This window comes from Dermochelys coriacea, chromosome 11 (assembly GCF_009764565.3).
Source record: "Dermochelys coriacea isolate rDerCor1 chromosome 11, rDerCor1.pri.v4, whole genome shotgun sequence".
NCBI classification, from domain to species: Eukaryota; Metazoa; Chordata; order Testudines; family Dermochelyidae; genus Dermochelys; species Dermochelys coriacea.
The window spans coordinates 24,506,482-24,526,758 of NC_050078.2; the positions used below are offsets into that span (position 1 = coordinate 24,506,482).

The 20,277-nt window shown below is 40.4% G+C and overlaps 1 long non-coding RNA gene across 3 annotated transcripts in view; it reads left to right on the top strand.

The window, feature by feature from the left end:
- LOC122458088 overlaps positions 1-20,277 on the top strand; it is a 186,820-nt gene that overhangs the window by 18,744 nt on the left and 147,799 nt on the right. The window contains exon 3 of one of the 3 annotated variants that reach the window (XR_006277932.1): positions 1,666-1,894. The exons of the other annotated variants lie outside the window; for them this stretch is intronic. This is a non-coding gene — a long non-coding RNA (uncharacterized LOC122458088). Of the gene's footprint in view, positions 1-1,665; positions 1,895-20,277 lie in introns of those variants that run through there. 3 annotated transcript variants of the gene reach the window in all.

The window sequence follows — 20,277 nt, forward strand, 5'->3', positions numbered from 1 at the left end:
AGGACCACAATTGTGTTCTAGCCACTAGGTCCACATTTCATGAGGTGTAGAGTAGCTAGTCATTATTTCCAAGGCTATACAAGGGCAAAGGGATTGTAGCCCTGGATCCTCACCCAAAGATGGTAGATTTCATCTCCTGAACCTTACCACCTGTACTTCATTCACATTAAGATAGAGTATGCTGGGTTTTGTGACTGAACTTAATCATACCCTGAATGAATACCATGGTCATTTCTGAAGGGTCCACATTTACTGCACCATGGTGTTTATTTACCATGGTATTCAAGAAAATATAGAGAATACTTCTGTAAATGACATTGTTTCAATAAAAATAACTTTTTCCTCCAGCTGTGCCCACTAAGCTCAGGCTATAAATATTTACAGTTGCATCTGAATACAGATGTATCTAGCTGCCTTGTAATTCAGATACTATCAAGCAATGCATACCTACCTGTCCATATGGGATAGTGTGGACACTTTATCTACAGCAGCTGTTGTCTAAATTGGGGGGGGGAGGGAAGCTTTTCTCTAAATTTATGTTGTAGTGAGTGATTTGCTTTGCATTAGATTATATTGGGATATACTGTGTCATGACCTGGTATAACCCAATTTAATGCAACACACATGTTTGTATTGTATTGCACATTTTAAAAAATGTTTCTGAGAAGCTTAGGAGCAGGTGATTTCTGTAGACGGAAGATACTTACCCAGTGATATTTCCTACCAGCAAAAATTAGAGTATATAAAACTTCCAAAACAGAAAATTACAGATGCAGTAAAATTTTCAAAAGTCCCTAAATTACTTAATAGCTTAAATCCCACTTGGGCTGGAACTCTGGTTCTGTGGCCCGCAAGGGCTGGGGGGGTGGGGAGGGGGAAACGCCTACTTTGCTATTTTTAGCCCTAAAGTGCAAGCCCAAGTCAGGTGACCTGCATGCTCTGAGATTCACTGTTGTTAGGTGTGGGTTTTTTGGGCAGTGTAGACATACCCATAGAGACATTTTAAAATGTCACCTGTGACAAGTTATCTTGCATTCACTAACGTATGCCAGGAGCAACTCTGTTCAGGTCAGTGGAAATACTCGGGTATAAAAACTGCAAGTGAGAGCTGAATAGAGTGATTAGTATCTAGAAATAAAGCAAGAAGTATGCAAGAAACTCACACTGGAAAGCTTTGAATTATTATTTTCCTTTTTAAATTTCATGAGCGATCAGTTCCCTTTTTGGAAACTAACTCCGTAGGAATGTATGCAGAAGTACAAGGCCCAAAACTTAGGCCTCTATCACTGAAATGAGGTACCCAGCTCTAAATTTGGAAGCTCAGATAGGCACTTAGGTCAATATTTTTTGAAAACAGCAGCCTAAATTTAGGCTGCAAAACTTATAGCTTAAATGGCCTGCTTTTGGAAAGTGCTGAGCACCCAGCAGCTCCCATGGATTTCAGCGGGCCTCTGCACTGGCACAGAGGTCTGCTTGCACAAATGCAGTTACAGAATTGGGGTCTGTGGATGTAAATATTAAACACACACACTATGTTAAAAGAACATTATTTAGGTTGCAAAGTTAAGCTAGTTAAGTTAAAGTAAGGAAATGCCAGAGTTAAGGTTGCCTGAAATTTCTTGGAATTGGTTTGGATCAAACTGAATAATTTTTTCAAATGTTCAGATCTTCCAGAAAATGGAAAAATTAGTTATTCTCACAGCTCTAGCCACCTGTAGCCCAGATTTGGGATTTGCTGAAGTCTTGAATTGGAATAGCAAACCCTAAATATTTTTGCAAGTGACTGGGAGGAGGCAAATAGCATGGTGACTTGCCAGCCTTTTTAAAAATAAAGGTTTCTGTGTATGTGTATGTAAAAACACCTCCTACAATTTTCCTCCCTTGTGGCGATCAACCCTAGCAACCTTTGTCACGCTACAGTATATCATTATCCCCGTTGGCCGGTTGTGAACATCTCCCCTGTAAGGGAAAATAAAGCTGCTAGTTTTGCGCACACACTTCTAAAACTATAGGCAAGAAATACCTAAATATAAAACAAGGGCACCTTGGGATGAATGCTTTATAAGGGAGCTGATAACAGGCTGAGCTCATAATCACACTTGCACTTCCCCTGCCTTTTTTTATGTACACCTGTAGCTTGTTGACAATACACTTGATCATATGTGTGAGCTGCCCAGATTCATAGCTAATGTTATTAAAAATGGTGTGCTCTCATTCTTGGGAATGGCTTTCTTTATTGCTCTCTAAATTCAGAAACAAAGCAACACACTTAAACTGGTAAATACGACCCATGCAGTATGAAAAAAATAACCACCTTTAAGTGGATGTCACCCAGGCTCTTGTTTTATAGCCCAGTGCTCTAACCTTAGCCCATTACACATTGTGGTGGTGTGAGTTTGAGGGTCAGTGAACACTGGATTTTCTCAGTAAATCACATGTACAGAACTACATGTGTTTAAATACCTTTGTGGACGCCCAATGTGATGTAGCTAGGGGGAGACTTGTGTGCTTTTTAAAAGGGCTGTCTGTTTATTACATATAGTAGAATGTGCCTCACCATCCTTGATATCACAGCAATTTCAATAAAACAAAAATTAACCAAAAAAAGTGAAATGTGGTGGTAACAGCCTCTAAACTGTGGCATGGACAGGGTTCTGGTATGCTCTGACTTAGATATCTATCACGGATATTTCAACAAAAATATTAAGAGGGAGAGCAAATACTAGTTTAGGGAGCTTGTATGAAAATTAATCAACTCAGCTTTTATATTGTATGAAAAATCTAAGGAAATGATACAGATCTGGAAATGGACAGTACTGTAAAATTTTCACAAATTGACATTCCAAAATGGTGATGATTTAAATCAGGTTCTTTGTTGATATCAACTATACATTTCAGTTGTTTGCCTGTGAGGGGTAATCTGTTTCATGCTGTTTTCTGGAACTGGTTATTCTTTTAATTTTGTTACTCCTCATTCATATGCTTCTGTAGTAATGAGTTAGACCATAGTTGTTTCATTCTGGCTTAAAAGGTATCAAGTTATATTTGCCTCCAAATTTAGATTTATAGAAAGACTTTGGCGAAACCAGAGTGCTACAGAGATGTGTCCATGATTTTTTTTAATTCCAATGAAAATGATATTTAAAGCAAATAAATATTTTCCTGAGAGTGCCCTGCATATTGGATAATGTTGATGGGGGGACAAGAATCTGAAACTGAGATTGAGTAGGAAAACAATTGTCCACACTCAATGAAACTACTGCTTCAGTAGTTGTAGGGTTCCTGTCACCAGCGTACATGAGCACCTTCTAAGATCTCAGTCTTTCAAAGAGTCCTTTTAAAGGGGGCAGTAGCTAGAAAGAGGGAGCAGAAGGGAAGTAGTAGCTATTGGGAGTAGGATTGGGAAGGTCATTGATCGACTACATTCACAGGGGAAATTTGGTATGAAGGGGAATTCATCCAGTTATTGAGTGTGTGTGTGTGTGTGTGTGTGTGTGTGTATGCAGATGGCCCATGGCTTCCTCTGGACCTTCAGACCTGGATAATTACTTCCCTGCAGTGGAATAGCTGAGCTTTAGCACTCCTTTTCTAACAGCCCATTTCCCCTCTCTATCCAGATCATTCTGAATGGGTTAAGTCCCTATTCTGTCCTCAGCAGAGCATGTACCCTGAGCTTGTGTTCAAACTTGTCCGCTTCCTGGAGTATGGTTTCAAAACAATAACAAAATGCAAACCCCTTTATTGTCTAGACTTCTTATTTCTCTACATGCCTCTCCTTTATCCAGCAAGCCCTTTTTCCCTCCCCACCACCTCTTTTCTCAGATCCATTCTTCCTCCTCCTCCTTCCCAAGCCCCTCCCCATTTTTATTGCTACTCTTCTCCCACAACCACTTCTGTGCTCCTTTCAGTTGATGATGTGGTCATGGACATACCACCTTCTTGCAGTTAGTCCAGGGAAGGAGGGCATGTGACACCTTCAGCAGTGACTGCGGTAGTGAGGAGATGATTGGTGATGTTAGTATCTCGTAACAGCATTCTCTCCAAACATGGGTGCCACTGGGGGCATAAATGTGCCAAGTTTTCAGAACACGAAAATGTTTCAAAAGGTTTACTTCCCTGAATAAATCGAGCACTTCAATCCCATCCCCTTGTTATACTGGTGCTTGAACAATGGGTTCTAAATGGAGATATAATGCCGCTTATTGATGGAGACGATTTCACAGTTCTTTATGATACCATAATACCCAAATGTGAAATAATCTTAGCTAACCCTCACCATAAAGTATATTTTCAGAGTGTGTTTTATAGGAAACTACTGGGGTGGAATGAGCATAGCACAAAGTGTTGCTTTGTATACTAATTATCTACATCAATGGATGTGTGAGTGGGTTCAGAATTCTGTACCTGCTGTGGTGAACAACTTGCTCCTAGTCATAGAATATATGCTTCCTGTGGGCATCTGACTGTTCTGTGCATCACATCACATTGAGTTATGTCATATTATGTCACATCACAGATGAAACATGACCCAATGTAACCTGACACAGTGCAATGCCAGCACTACACTGGATCAGAGATCCAGAGAACCCAGCAGTTGTATGTTGTCAAGGACGGTAAAGTACAGACTGGTTATCCAGGAAGCTCCAGGTATTTCAATTTTCCCATGAGCCTGGATATTTGTAGAGTTTGGCACATCTCTGTGGGATATAAATACAAGACTCCGTGTGCGTGTGTGTGTGTGTGTGTGTGTGTGTGTGTTTGATACTTGTCTTTTGGGAAATAATAATCTTAATCTAAATCGAAGTGCAATGAGTTTACCAATAAAACAAATCACAACCAAGTAAATTCTCTTTGTATTAATAATATACTCTTTAAGATTTTTCATTCTCTCTTTCTTCCCTATGATTGTATGATGTAGTCTAGAGAAAACTGCTACATTTATAAACATCCTGATGAAATTTTAATAAAAAAACCCATTACCTTTGAATTTGGAGTAAGGAGGATATTAACAACACCAGGAATGTTGAGCCTAACTGAAATATTACTTGTTACCTGAAGGTAACAATATGTGAACTTTATATTGATAGACCATCTTAATTTTAGTTTAAACAGAGTGACAAAAGGCGTTTTTGTCACAAAACGAGCCGGGTACAGTTAGGTGTACTTATTGTTTTGAAGAGAGATGTCCAAGCAGAGCTGGCCCGAGGCCATAGAAGACCATCAGTGAACAATTCCTCCATAAAACTGTGAAAACGTAACCAAGTTTTAAGCCTGCTTCCACCATGTAGTGCTGACACTAATGTCCACGCAAAATTTGGATTCCTGTGGGAAGAGGGGTTTATGATTCCATTAGATTCACTTTGAAGCTGTGCCCCAGCAAGGAGTTTGGGGACTATGGTGGTGTAATAGCAGCCTACTACTAACTGACTCTGGGAAGGAAGCCCTGCTACCTCTATCTTTACTACAGGGGTATATCCATGATCTGCAGGAGTTAAACTGCCTTTTTTTTTACCAGATAAGTCTTACTAAGGTATGGGTTAGAACCTATGTAATTTGCCTACTACAGCTGGTGGGAACATGAAAATCTATTTCTGTGGCGGCCAGCACATCCCCCGGCCTGAGCTGCTTCCCACAGCCACCATTGGCCGGGAACGGCGAATCATGGCCAGTGGGAGCTCTGATAGGCCGAACCTGTGGATGCTGCAGGTAAACAAACCGTCCCGGCCTGCCAGCAGATTTCCCTGATGGGCCACATGCCAAAGGTTGCCGATCCCTGATCTATCCTGTTCTTAAAAACCTCCAACCTCTCTTGGAAGCCTATTCCGGTGCAAAGCTATCTTTAGAGTTTAGAAAGTTTTTTTTCCCCCTAATATCTAACCTAAATCTCCCTTGCTGCAGATTAAGCTGATTGTGTCTTGACCTGCCTCAGTGGACATGGAGAAGAATTAATCACAGTCATCTTTATCACAGGTTTCAGAGTAGCAGCCGTGTTAGTCTGTATTCGCAAAAAGAAAAGGAGTACTTGTGGCACCTTAGAGACTAACAAATAAATTTGTTAGTCATCTTTATAGCAGCCTTAACCTATTTGAAGGCTGTTCTCAGGGTCCTTCCTCCCCCTCCTGTCATCTTTTCTCAACACTAAACATAACAATTTTTAAAAAATCTTTCCTCATAGGTCAGGTTTTTGAAAACTTTTTATCAGTTTTGGTGCTCTTCTCTGGACTCCCTCCAGTTTGTTTGTATCTTTCTTAAAGTGTACCCAGCTGGAATATTGTGTCCAATTCTGAAGTCTCACCGGTGCTGAGTAGAGAGGAACAATTATCACTTGTCATAGGACACTCCTGTTATTCCCTATTTTGTAGTTTGTGCATTTGATTGTTCTTTCCTAAGCATAATACTTTGCATTTGTCTTTATTGAATTTCATTTTACTGATTTCAGACCCATTCTCCAATTTGGCAAGATCATTTTGAATTCTAATCCTACACTCCAAAGTGCTAGCAACCCCTCTCAGCTTGATGTCAGCTGCACATTTTATAAGCATGCTTTCCAGTCCATTATCAGCCATTAATGAAAATGTTGAATAGTACCAGACCCAGGACAGACCCCTGCAAGACCCCACTAGATACATTGCCCCAGTTTGACAATGAACCATTGATATCTACTATTTAAGCAACTATTATGCACCCACCTCTTAGCCAAAAACCAGCTTCCTGCTACACTTGTAATTTGAGATATTGGTAGATTTGGAAACACTTCCAAATAATAAAAAGAAAAGGAGTACTTGTGGCACCTTAGAGACTAACAAATTTATTTGAGCGTAAGCTTTCGTGACCTACAGCTCACTTCATCAGATGCATTCTGTGGAAAAAAATTCTTACACTGAAGCTGTAGCTCACGAAAACTTATGCTCAAATAAATTTGTTAGCCTCTAAGGTGCCACAAGTACTCCTTTTCTTTTTGCGAATATAGACTAACACGGCTGCTACTCTGAAACCTTCCAAATAATAGGTATTACACTAGTATTTGTGTTGTGGAGACCTCCAGCCAATCAGGGCCCATTGTGCTAGACTCTGTACAAACACATTCATGGGACAATTTCTGCCCCGTGGCTTTTCCAAGATACATAACATGTTTGGATGTAGTAGAACTATTTTCACAATTGCGTAGCTGAGCCATGAGTGCGTTCCATGTTGCAGTATCATTCCTGTGCTCCACTCATTATATTGTCCGCTTTTACAACTCCCTCAGAGTGTTTTTGAATTTTAGTTTAGTTTATTTTCTGATGCCCATAAATAATTTCTTTGTTCCCTCTGACCAGATGTGTACTATTCACCAGTTTACTCTGATGTCATTTAAAAAATGATAGACCCTGGTATTTGCTTGACAGGATGGAACAAAGAAACAGATGCATCTCTGTTAAGACTGAAAAATGACGCAAACTGTAAATCCAACATGAGGCAGTTTTTACAACAGAACTGAAGGTGTTTTGGCCCAATACTCTGGTTTGCAATTAAGGTTCAATGCAAGCGGAGACAGCAGATTTCTGAAAGGTTTCAGAGTAGCAGCCGTGTTAGTCTGTATTCACAAAAAGAAAAGGAGTACTTGTGGCACCTTAGAGACTAACAAATTTATTAGAGCATAAGCTTTCGTGAGCTACAGCTCACTTCATCGGATGCATTTGGTGGAAAAAACAGAGGAGAGATTTATATACACACACACAGAGAACATGAAACAATGGGTTTATCATACACACTGTAAGGAGAGTGATCACTTAAGATAAGCCATCACCAGCAGCAGGGGGGGGAAAGGAGGAAAACCTTTCATGGTGACAAGCAAGGTAGGCTAATTCCAGCAGTTAACAAGAATATCAGAGGAAGAGTGGGGGGTGGGGTGGGGGGGAGAAATACCATGGGGAAATAGTTTTACTTTGTGTAATGACTCATCCATTCCCAGTCTCTATTCAAGCCTAAATTAATTGTATCCAGTTTGCAAATTAATTCCAATTCAGCAGTCTCTCGTTGGAGTCTGTTTTTGAAGCTTTTTTGTTGAAGGATAGCCACTCTTAGGTCTGTGATCGAGTGACCAGAGAGATTGAAGTGTTCTCCAACTGGTTTTTGAATGTTATAATTCTTGATGTCTGATTTGTGTCCATTCATTCTTTTACATAGAGACTGTCCAGTTTGGCCAATGTACATGGCAGAGGGGCATTGCTGGCACATGATGGCATATATCACATTGGTAGATGCGCAGGTGAACGAGCCTCTGATAGTGTGGCTGATGTGATTAGGCCCTATGATGGTATCCCCTGAATAGATATGTGAACAGAGTTGGCAACGGGCTTTGTTGCAAGGATAGGTTCCTGGGTTAGTGGTTCTGTTGTGTGGTGTGTGGTTGCTGGTGAGTATTTGCTTCAGATTGGGGGGCTGTCTGTAAGCAAGGACTGGCCTGTCTCCCAAGATATGTGAGAGTGATGGGTCGTCCTTCAGGATAGGTTGTAGATCCTTGATGATGCGTTGGAGAGGTTTTAGTTGGGGGCTGAAGGTGATGGCTAGTGGCGTTCTGTTATTTTCTTTGTTGGGCCTGTCCTGTAGTAGGTGACTTCTGGGTACTCTTCTGGCTCTGTCAATCTGTTTCTTCACTTCAGCAGGTGGGTATTGTAGTTGTAGGAATGCATGATAGAGATCTTGTAGGTGTTTGTCTCTGTCTGAGGGGTTGGAGCAAATGCGGTTATATCGTAGCGCTTGGCTGTAGACAATGGATCGAGTGGTATGATCTGGATGAAAGCTAGAGGCATGTAGGTAGGAATAGCGGTCAGTAGGTTTCCGATATAGGGTGGTGTTTATGTGACCATCGCTTATTAGCACCGTAGTGTCCAGGAAGTGGATCTCTTGTGTGGACTGGTCCAGGCTGAGGTTGATGGTGGGATGGAAATTGTTGAAATCATGGTGGAATTCCTCAAGAGCTTCTTTTCCATGGGTCCAGATGATGAAAATGTCATCAATGTAGCGCAAGTAGAGTAGGGGCATTAGGGGACGAGAGCTGAGGAAGCGTTGTTCTAAGTCAGCCATAAAAATGTTGGCATACTGTGGGGCCATGCGGGTACCCATCGCAGTGCCGCTGATTTGAAGGTATACATTGTCCCCAAATGTGAAATAGTTATGGGTGAGGACAAAGTCACAAAGTTCAGCCACCAGGTTACCCATGACAGTATCGGGGATACTGTTCCTGACGGCTTGTAGTCCATCTTTGTATTGAATGTTGGTGTAGAGGGCTTCTACATCCATAGTGGCTAGGATGGTGTTTTTAGGAAGATCACCAATGGACTGTAGTTTCCTCAGGAAGTCAGTGGTGTCTCAAAGATAGCTGGGAGTGCTGGTAACGAAGGGCCTGAGGAGGGAGTCTACATAGCCAGACAATCCTGCTGTCAGGGTGCCAATGCCTGAGATGATGGGATGTCCAGGATTTCCAGGTTTATGGATCTTGGGTAGCAGATAGAATACCCCAGGTCGGGGTTCTAAGGGTGTGTCTGTGCGGATTTGTTCTTGTGCTTTTTCAGGGAGTTTCTTGAGCAAATGCTGTAGTTTCTTTTGGTAACTCTCAGTGGGATCAGAGGGTAATGGCTTGTAGAAAGTGGTGTTGAAGAGCTGCCTAGTAGCCTCTTGTTCATACTCTGACCTATTCATGATGACGACAGCACCTCCTTTGTCACCCTTTTTGATTATGATGTCAGAGTTGTTTCTGAGGCTGTGGATGGCACTGTGTTCTGCATGGCTGAGGTTATGGGGTAAGCGAAGCTGCTTTTCCACAATTTCAGCTCGTGCACATCGGTGGAAGCACTCTATGTAGAAATCCAGGCTGCTGTTTCGACCTTCAGGAGGAGTCCACCCAGAATCCTTCTTTTTGTAGTGTTGGCAGGAAGGTCTCTGTGGGTTAATATGTTGGTCAGAGGTGTGTTGGAAATATTCCTTGAGTCTGAGATGTCGAAAATAGGATTCTAGGTCACCACAGAACTGTATCAGGTTAGTGGGGGTGGAGGGGCAAAAGGAGAGGCCCCGAGATAGGACAGATTCTTCTGCTGGGCTAAGAGTATAGTTGGATAGATTAACAATATTGCTGGGTGGGTTACGGGAACCATTGTTATGGCCCCTTGTGGCATATAGTAGTTTAGATAGCTTAGTGTCCTTTTTCTTTTGTAGAGAAGCAAAGTGTGTTTTGTAAATGGCTTGTCTAGTTTTTGTAAAGTCCAGCCATGAGGAAGTTTGTGTGGAAGGTTGGTTCTTTATGAGAGTATCCAGTTTTGAGAGCTCATTCTTAATCTTTCCCTGTTTGCTGTAGAGGATGTTGATCAGGTGGTTCCGCAGTTTCTTTGAGAGTGTGTGGCACAAGCTGTCAGCATAGTCTGTGTGGTATGTAGATTTGCACTACATTGATGACATCTTCATCATCTGGACCCATGGAAAAGAAGCTCTTGAGGAATTCCACCATGATTTCAACAATTTCCATCCCACCATCAACCTCAGCCTGGACCAGTCCACACAAGAGATCCACTTCCTGGACACTACGGTGCTAATAAGCGATGGTCACATAAACACCACCCTATATCGGAAACCTACTGACCGCTATTCCTACCTACATGCCTCTAGCTTTCATCCAGATCATACCACTCGATCCATTGTCTACAGCCAAGCGCTACGATATAACCGCATTTGCTCCAACCCCTCAGACAGAGACAAACACCTACAAGATCTCTATCATGCATTCCTACAACTACAATACCCACCTGCTGAAGTGAAGAAACAGATTGACAGAGCCAGAAGAGTACCCAGAAGTCACCTACTACAGGACAGGCCCAACAAAGAAAATAACAGAACGCCACTAGCCATCACCTTCAGCCCCCAACTAAAACCTCTCCAACGCATCATCAAGGATCTACAACCTATCCTGAAGGACGACCCATCACTCTCACATATCTTGGGAGACAGGCCAGTCCTTGCTTACAGACAGCCCCCCAATCTGAAGCAAATACTCACCAGCAACCACACACCACACAACAGAACCACTAACCCAGGAACCTATCCTTGCAACAAAGCCCGTTGCCAACTCTGTTCACATATCTATTCAGGGGATACCATCATAGGGCCTAATCACATCAGCCACACTATCAGAGGCTCGTTCACCTGCGCATCTACCAATGTGATATATGCCATCATGTGCCAGCAATGCCCCTCTGCCATGTACATTGGCCAAACTGGACAGTCTCTATGTAAAAGAATGAATGGACACAAATCAGACATCAAGAATTATAACATTCAAAAACCAGTTGGAGAACACTTCAATCTCTCTGGTCACTCGATCACAGACCTAAGAGTGGCTATCCTTCAACAAAAAAGCTTCAAAAACAGACTCCAACGAGAGACTGCTGAATTGGAATTAATTTGCAAACTGGATACAATTAATTTAGGCTTGAATAGAGACTGGGAATGGATGAGTCATTACACAAAGTAAAACTATTTCCCCATGGTATTTCTCCCCCCCACCCCACCCCCCACTCTTCCTCTGATATTCTTGTTAACTGCTGGAATTAGCCTACCTTGCTTGTCACCATGAAAGGTTTTCCTCCTTTCCCCCCCTGCTGCTGGTGATGGCTTATCTTAAGTGATCACTCTCCTTACAGTGTGTATGATAAACCCATTGTTTCATGTTCTCTGTGTGTGTGTGTATATAAATCTCTCCTCTGTTTTTTCCACCAAATGCATCCGATGAAGTGAGCTGTAGCTCACGAAAGCTTATGCTCTAATAAATTTGTTAGTCTCTAAGGTGCCACAAGTACTCCTTTTCTTTTTGCAGATTTCTGAAGTATATGATGATCTCTCTTTCTCAGTAGTACTTACTACAGCATATCTGCTTTAAATAATGCACATGCAAAATATAAAATGTTAATACAAGCTATGTAGCTACCTAGGTGTTTGATCCATAAATATATTCATTCTGTAATTCTTGTATCAAAATCTAAAATAGGTAGATTAAGTAGATTCCTTTTTTCTGCAAGCAGAGCAAACTTCATTTCCACAATTCAGTGTCCAATATGCAATCTGATCACACCTCTCATTTTGTGAGTAGTCATGGCCTTAAATTAAATTACAAATCCTACATTGGACTGACATAAATCTGATTTTGGCCTGAACTTGAAGTGTTTGAAATACCAAATCACGACTCACTGATCCCTAATGAGAAGTAATCAAAGAATTTAACCAGCAGTACAAACTCTTACACATCACTACAGATGTTGCCAAATTGACTCAAAGTACTCTCTCTATGAAAGATTGTGAGCAAATATACCTTACTGACACTTACTCTATCATCTAAAGATGAAGAAAAGACATGTCTTTGTCCTCCAAATCACCCTTATTCTTTCAAAATATCCTAGCTCTGACCTTCCACAATAGCATGTGTGTCCATGGATTCCTATATGCACAGTGAAGTGGAATACAATTTAGGAATTAACCAAGCTACCTGAATGTAATTTGGATAGTCATCAACCTGCTGTGTTTGCCATGTTCCAAATACACACCAATTGTTTGAGGTTCCTTTCTCTTGTCTGTTGCCAGAAAGCTGACTTGGCAACTTACTACTCCAAATGATCCTGACTGTCTGATCACAAGACTTGTTGTTTTGTTGTCTTTTAAAATCTCCATGGCAGTACAATACTTCAAAACACTTTGAGAAAATATTACGTAGTATACTGAATGATACTGACATGCACTAGAAAAGATAACTAAAAATCAATGTTGTTTCTCAGGGGGGAAAACAGCAATAAAACCAGGCTTGGCTGGAATGGGAATGTGCACGGAATAGCAGCCTCAAGTAGATCTGAATGGAAGGAAATTCTCTTCTGTAATAGATTTGAGCCTATTGCCCTCCAACTGTCCTGACAGGGCTTTATTTGTATTTTGGGAGTAGGATGAGGAAATATTGTATTGTTTCCAGGGATTACTGCAAGGACATGGGAATCAGGATGCTTAGGTTCTCCTCCTCCTGGCTCTGACAATGGTTTGTCATGGACCTTAGGAAAGTCATACAGCTTTCCTATTTGATTTAATTGTATTCACCTGTAAAATGGATACAATACCAGTTTTGCAGGGGATTAATTAAGGTGAGTAAAATGTAACCCTCAAGCTTCAGTCTCTAACTATTAGAGATCAGGATGAGACCCACCGTGTGTGTTTGGGAGAGCACATCTGCCCACATTGAAGCTCTTATTAGAGAAGAACAAATAATTAATTCTTTTGGTTTGGTGGCTAAACTGAAAAATCAGGGGAAAAATTGTTTTGGGTCAACCCAAAATAGGTTTTTTTGTTTGTTTGGTTTTTTTTCATTTAGTTTGTGTCTTACTCTTTTTTTAATTCTTGTTTTTTAATACATCTAGCTAAATTTTGAAACAAAAAGTCAGTTCATAATGAGAAGCTGAAATGTGTCATGAAAATGTCAAAACAAAATGTCTAGACTTTCATTATTTTTGCTTTTTTTTGGGGGGGGGGGAGCAAAACTATTTGCTGAATTTGACATAAATTCACAAATCATTTCAGGTCTATCTAAAACTGCATGTTTCAGCAAATAAACTTTTTGTTTAAAACATTTCACTCAGCTCTAGTTCTTGCACTTCATCTGAAGCATCTGATACAGGATACTGGAGTAGATGGGCTTTGGGTCAGGTCCAGTATGGTAATTCCTATGTTCCCAGGCTAGTAAAATGCCTTAAAATTATCAGATGAAAAGTGCTGTGCAAATACAAAGAATTATTTATTTTTCCCCATAATACAAATGTCTCAGATGTGTGAGTATTCCACTTTTACAACAATAACAACTGTGGTGCGTTTCATGAATAACATTACAGGCACAGACTGTGAATGAGCATCTAAGGCCTTGTCTATACTAGAAAAAGTTTGCCAGTATAGCTATACTCGTAAGCCTGCCTAGTGTAGACACCATTTATACCGGCAAAGAATGCTTTTGCCAGTATAGCTTATGCTGGTTCCTTAAGCAAAATAAGTCACACCAGCAAAAACACATATCCCTGTATAACAGCATTTATGCTACGGTTTATGCCAGCATAGCTATGTTGATTTAAAAAAAAATCACCCCCCTAAACAATATAGCTATGCCAGTGTAGGTTTTAAGTGTAGACCATGCCTCAGTTACTGTAATGACATTTACATAAGTGCAACTTTTCTATAAGGTCATAATTTTAGGGTCAAAACAATTTATTCTTTAGCAATTTATATGCCTGTGTACTGATGGGCACATTAATTGAAGAGTCACTTTCTTTCTGTGATTCAGGAGTTGAATACACAGACCACAAGCCAGTGAATCACAGGTTCTCTGCCTGTGCACACAGTCACACGTATCTTTCCTTCAGCACTTGCAAAATCTAAGGTCATGAGGTTCCAACTGAAAAGTTTAGGGGGGAAAAAGTTTCTGTTCCTTGTTTGTAAATGTACTGAACTTTGCCATCCAACTTCTCTTGAAAACCGGACTTGTACTCTTGCTAGTTCAGTGGGAGTGAAAGCTTGCTTGTGTGAGGAATGCAACCCATATGATTTGTAGGGTACCCATTGTCTTGAACCTGGGACACATAAGGCTTGGTAGGGGTGGGGGAAAGGGAATGAGAGGAAGGTCAGTCTAATGGTTAGGGTCCTAACTTGGGACTTGGGAGCGATGGGTTCAGTTCTCTGCCCTGACAAAGACTTTCTGTGAGACCTGTGGCAAGTTACATAGGGCTGAATTTTTAAAGATATTTAGGTGCCTAAAAATGCAGATAGGTACCTAGTGGGATTTTCAATAAGTGCCTAATCTCATGCCTCCTATTGTAATCATAGTCTCTCTGAGCCTCAGCTCCCTATCTGTAAAATGGGGTTAATAATACTGCCTGAGCTCACAAGAGTGTTGTGAGGATAAAGATGGCAAGGCACTCAGACACTAGGGTAATGGGGTCTTAAAAGTACTTAAGAGAAAAAGTAGATTCAACAGCATCATCTTATTTATCCTTTTTGCTTTTTTTTTATAAAAGGATCTACATCGCAATAACTCTTTCCTTTTCAAGGAATCATGGCTGTGCCTGTTTAAGCAACCCATTGGTGCTGCTCTAGGGTTAGGGGTAATATATATGATGAGGGTTGACTGAGAGCATGCATGAGGTACTTCCTCCATTGCTGCCTGTGCAGAGTTAGGGTTTGAGTTCTAGGCAAGAGGTTATATCCCCCCTCAGGGCATCACAGAGTTATCCTTACCTTTTGCATAATAAAATGCCTGACTTATTTACAAAGACATAAGAGTAATAAGTTTGGGGAAAGCTTTCACAATGCTGCTGTTCTTGAAATCCACATCATCTGACCTTCTGAGGACAGTTTTTCTACACACTTCCTGTTTCTTAAAAGTACACTGGATCTTGGGTGGAGATGAAGAGAAGGGAAAGGAAATAGAAATAAAGGCTAATGGCATGAAGAAACTAGCATGTTTATAGATCCTAAAGCTACAGTAAAAACAACATTTTCATTTTTATGGGGGGGGGGGAAATTGAGGAAGAAGTGAAGGAAAAAATGGAGAGAATACACAAGATAGCTTGAGACTGAGGGTGCAATAGGATAGCACAGTTTTCACCTGTAGGTTACTGCCCCACAGTTCCAATACATCATAATTACAGTAGGTAGGGAATAGAGGCCAGATGCTGCTGCTTTGAAGTCAGCGGCAAATCTCTCACTCAAAGAAAGATTCAGCCAATAGATTATCAGATGAGTGTCTGGTGGTCTATATGAAATGAGTTCAGTGGCTATGGGCAAGTGTCCATCTACAAAGAGCAGTTCTATAACTGCACCAATGAGCTAGTTGCACTAATTGTTGGCAATCTCGAGAGAGGCAAAGGTCTTAATGGACATGGAAAATGGACTATCAAGAGAGGGTCCCCTTAATGCTGATGCACATTGATGGAGCAATGTGGGGAAGTTTGCACTGCTGTTGTAGCAGGCTCTGTACCTGGCTCTGTCCCCTGGGCTGTGAATCCAGCACTTATCAAGGGCATTAAATTCATTTAAGGTGGGTGGGGAGAAGAGTAAGAAATGAAAATGAGGAACCTCTTGGTACAGTACCAGAAAAGTGGCATATTAACGATAATTGAAATTCACCTCCATGAGGGTAATGAATCATCAGAAACAACCAGTGGCAAACAAGGTTGTGAAACCTTGACAGAATGTGTCACTGGCTGGTGGAATTTTTAGAAAGGCAGCAGTTTGGGTTCATCACTGTGGTTCGTGATTGCACACACCTGTTCAGCTCAGAGATTTTGCAACAACAACAAAAAAAAAAAAGAAAAGAAAAAGGGAAGCTGAACTTGCTGCTTCTCCTGAGCGGTGCAAAAAAGCAGAAAACCACAGCTGTTCTAGCTGTTAACAGATATCAGCAGCATACCCCTTGTTACATAATTGAGGATAACGTTTTTGAAGCATATGGGCTGGAGGTATTATTATCTCATTAAAACTTTAGGTGGGAAACTATCTAGCATTTTCTCACACATTTCTAGGTTTGATATCTATAACAAACGTGTGTAATTAGGGTATACTATAAACAGTTTATTAAATAACAAATGAAGAAAAAGCCTGATATATATAAAATTCCTTTGCCTTCTATAGTTCAGTGACAGATCAGCCACAAGACAAGTCGTGAAAGATTGCTTCCCATTGACTTGATTAACTAGTTGCTTTGGGTAGCTTAGGTATGATTCACGCTGAGGTTGTATTGGCTTGTATGTAATCTAAAAGAAAGAAAGTATCAAAAGTTTTCTTTTCCTGAGTTCCTGTTTCTTAATGAAGGAGCTAACAAGAGCTGTAGAAGACTGAATTGAAATCAAGAGATTGGCATAGCCTAGAGAGCTTCTGTATATTGAAGTTGGGCAAGCAGATCATTTGGATAGATTCTTTCCGGTTGTAGATTTACTGATCTCATTGGAATTAGTCCAGGGATGAATTGGGCCCAGTACTAGAAGTTGTTTTTCTTTTTTGCCAAACAAATCTAAAAAATAATAATTTTTAAATTAACAAACAAGCTTCAATAAACAAACATAGTTGGTTAAGGACTGGAAATGTTAGCAATCTCAGAGGCACAGCAGATATTCATTTGTCTTAGAGCATAAGCTTTCATGAGCTACAGCTCACTTCATCGGATGCAATGAAGTGAGCTGTAGCTCACGAAAAGCTTATGCTCTAATAAATTTGTTAGTCTCTAAGGTGCCACAAGTACTCCTTTTCTTTTTGCGAATACAGACTAACACGGCTGCTACCCTGAAACCTGTCATTTGTCTTTGTTATACTATTGTCCTCGTGCTACAGTATTAATGAGGGACAGGACACTCAGAGGGCTGTGGTCCCTTTTGCTGTAGGTCATTGGTTCAAGTCCAACATAGATCAAAAGAAACAAAACTGGAGTAACAGAATAGCCCAGAGAATAGTTCAGTCTCTAGGCTTATTCCGTCTGTGGTTTTACTGCTGAGCATTGAAACAAGGGTGCTAATGAATGCTAATTGGGTGGACATTTTTGTGATTTGAATCCTTGGCTGAAAAGAAATGTCTTGAGATCACTATTTCCCCTCTCCATCTGCCCCCCAAAGGCTATCAAATTTAAGTGACAACAACTTTTGCCCCCATTTATTTCTGGGGTTGGGTGGAATGCAATCTTTTTAAAAACAAAACAACTGTCCTTCCACCCCCTTCAAAAAGAAACAAAACTCAAGGTTTTGAAACTTTTCATTCTGATGCAGAGTGAGACCTTTAAAATTTGTGTGTGAAAAGAGAACCTCTGCTTGGCTATTCTAGAGTATGACTGTTGGTCACTCACCTATGATGTGAGACCCCCAGATTCAAGTCTCTTCCCTGCCTGATTTGAAGCATGGCTCATCATTGAGCTATAGAACCAGTTCTCTCTTTCTCTGGTTTTCCAGTTTTTGGACTGGACAAAATTGTTGGTTTTGATGAGTTCCGCTTATTACTGACTTGTGTTGATGCTGTACTAGCTGCACAGTCATTTTAATGAATCACTATCCACGAGGAAGTGGATAGGTCAAAAGATGGGGAATGGGTGGTGCACCCTTTTACTCTCTATGACCTAGTGATGAAAAGCTTCACCCTAGTTCCCATCGACTTCCTTGCTCGATCCATCACCAGCATCCATTTAAAAAAATATTTAAATTGTAGCTTATGTTTCTGTGATGTTCCCAATAGAACATTGGATTCAGGACAAAACAGGACCCAAATTAGACCGATTTGTATCAGAGAAGAACTATGAGGGCGAGCAGCACATGCTTAGGCCTCCCACGCTTTATTAGGACTCACCTCAGAGTGCTAATATAATCCTGAATCCAGGCTTCACCCCCTTTCTCAGAAGGCCTTCAGGACGCATGGCACACTGTTTTAAAGTTTATTTTAATTGTCTCTTTGCTTTCAATTTTACATGAATTTTAGTCTGTTTAATCTGTGTTTTATTGCTTGGTGTTAAGTGTCAAGAAGGCTATTGGCAGATACATTAGGTGCTACACAAAGTTTAATCCTTGTTTATGAATACAATTTTGTTTAGGATTTTGGGTGCATTTCAGGGCTCATGAAAATGAGTGACCTAGAGCCAGACATGAGCTTTATCCAATGTCTATAAAAAAAAATCAATGTAAGCCTTGTTGTTGACTTGGACTCTGGATCAGTTCTGTAGTGCAGTCTGTTTCATTTCAGGATTTCGCGCCTCCCCCTCACCCCCCCCATAGCTTTGGCAATGCAAATCAGTCCATTCTGAAGCACCACTGCTGTTCCAGCCTTGCTGCTCTTTTGAGCAATACATCCATTTATGATGGATATCATAATGGTTTGGTGATGCAGACATGGTTTGAATTACTAATTTCATTTAGTTAACGATGGACCTAAAATAAAATCCAATATCCAAAACTCCTTGAGGGAAATCCTGGCCCTATTGAAGTACGTTAATGAGAGTTTTTCCTTCGCTGAGGCCAACATTTCACCATCTGAACTTGGACGATATTCAGGTTAGCCCTGATGATTGAAGCTAGGACCTGTCTAACCAAACCAAAACTGTGTGTTGTCTAATAAACTTTGTTACAGATTATTTGTTCAGCTATTCTTGCCACCAGAGTAAATTAGTGCAGTAAACAGGTTGGAAATTAATTTCCCCAGATTTTATCAGTTTCTTGAATATTGTCAACCCTTTAACACAATTTAAACACTTTTTTGATTCAATCATATCCTCTTTACAAATATGATTTTGTCTGAAGACTATCTGCATTAGATAATTTTGCAAAACCAACTTTCTTTTCTGATTGCACACTGTATTTGTAAATCTTAATTGTGCTTTATATTGTTACCATACAAACTATTAAAAAGGTTCTGGTTTCAGAGAGAGAGAGATGTGTGGATATTGACTTAGCTATGGACTTATGAATTATTCAGGTTACTCACTTTCAGGAAGTACCCACTTTGGTCTAAATGCAACAAATATTTGAACTGGATTCAAGATGCCCATCAAGAGGGTCCCTTCCCCCAACCCTGCAATTTTCATATCTATAACTTTGATGATGCAATTCAATATTACCTAGAAGTAAACCTGATCCTTGTGTTTTAATATCAATGCAAAGTGACATAACATATTTTATATGCTATATAAAGCCAGCAGGAAAACAATTCTAGTGATGTGCTGAATACCTTGGCAGACCTCCTGGCATTCAGAACATCTGAGTATTTTAAGTTGTATGTGGCATTCATTACTCTCAAATATTACAGAGCAATGAACAACTGACATGGTAGTGGTTTTTTTTAGGGTAGCAGAAACTTTATGAAATATTTGGATATTATGTGACCTTTGACCCTGGTTTTGACACTGTGCCAGATGTCTGTTTTACTAAATAATTGGGAAGAAAGGATTCTTAGAACTGACTAATAGCTTGGGATGACTTGGGTGCTGATTTTATTTTTTAGACACTGTCCATAGAATCTCCAGAATTACTGTGGCTTACCCCCCCTCCGGATCATTCAAGTAACTTACAGGTATATGTGGGGTATTATTATTATTTTATTTTTATTATTTTTTTTTACGCCACAATTTTTTATGACATATATGGTAGCAAGTACTTCATGTATTTTAATCTTGGACTATGTCTCAAACATTTCTTTGGATATGATAGCCACATTAATGTGGGTAGTGTGTGTTTTTTTTTAATCTGAATATATTCT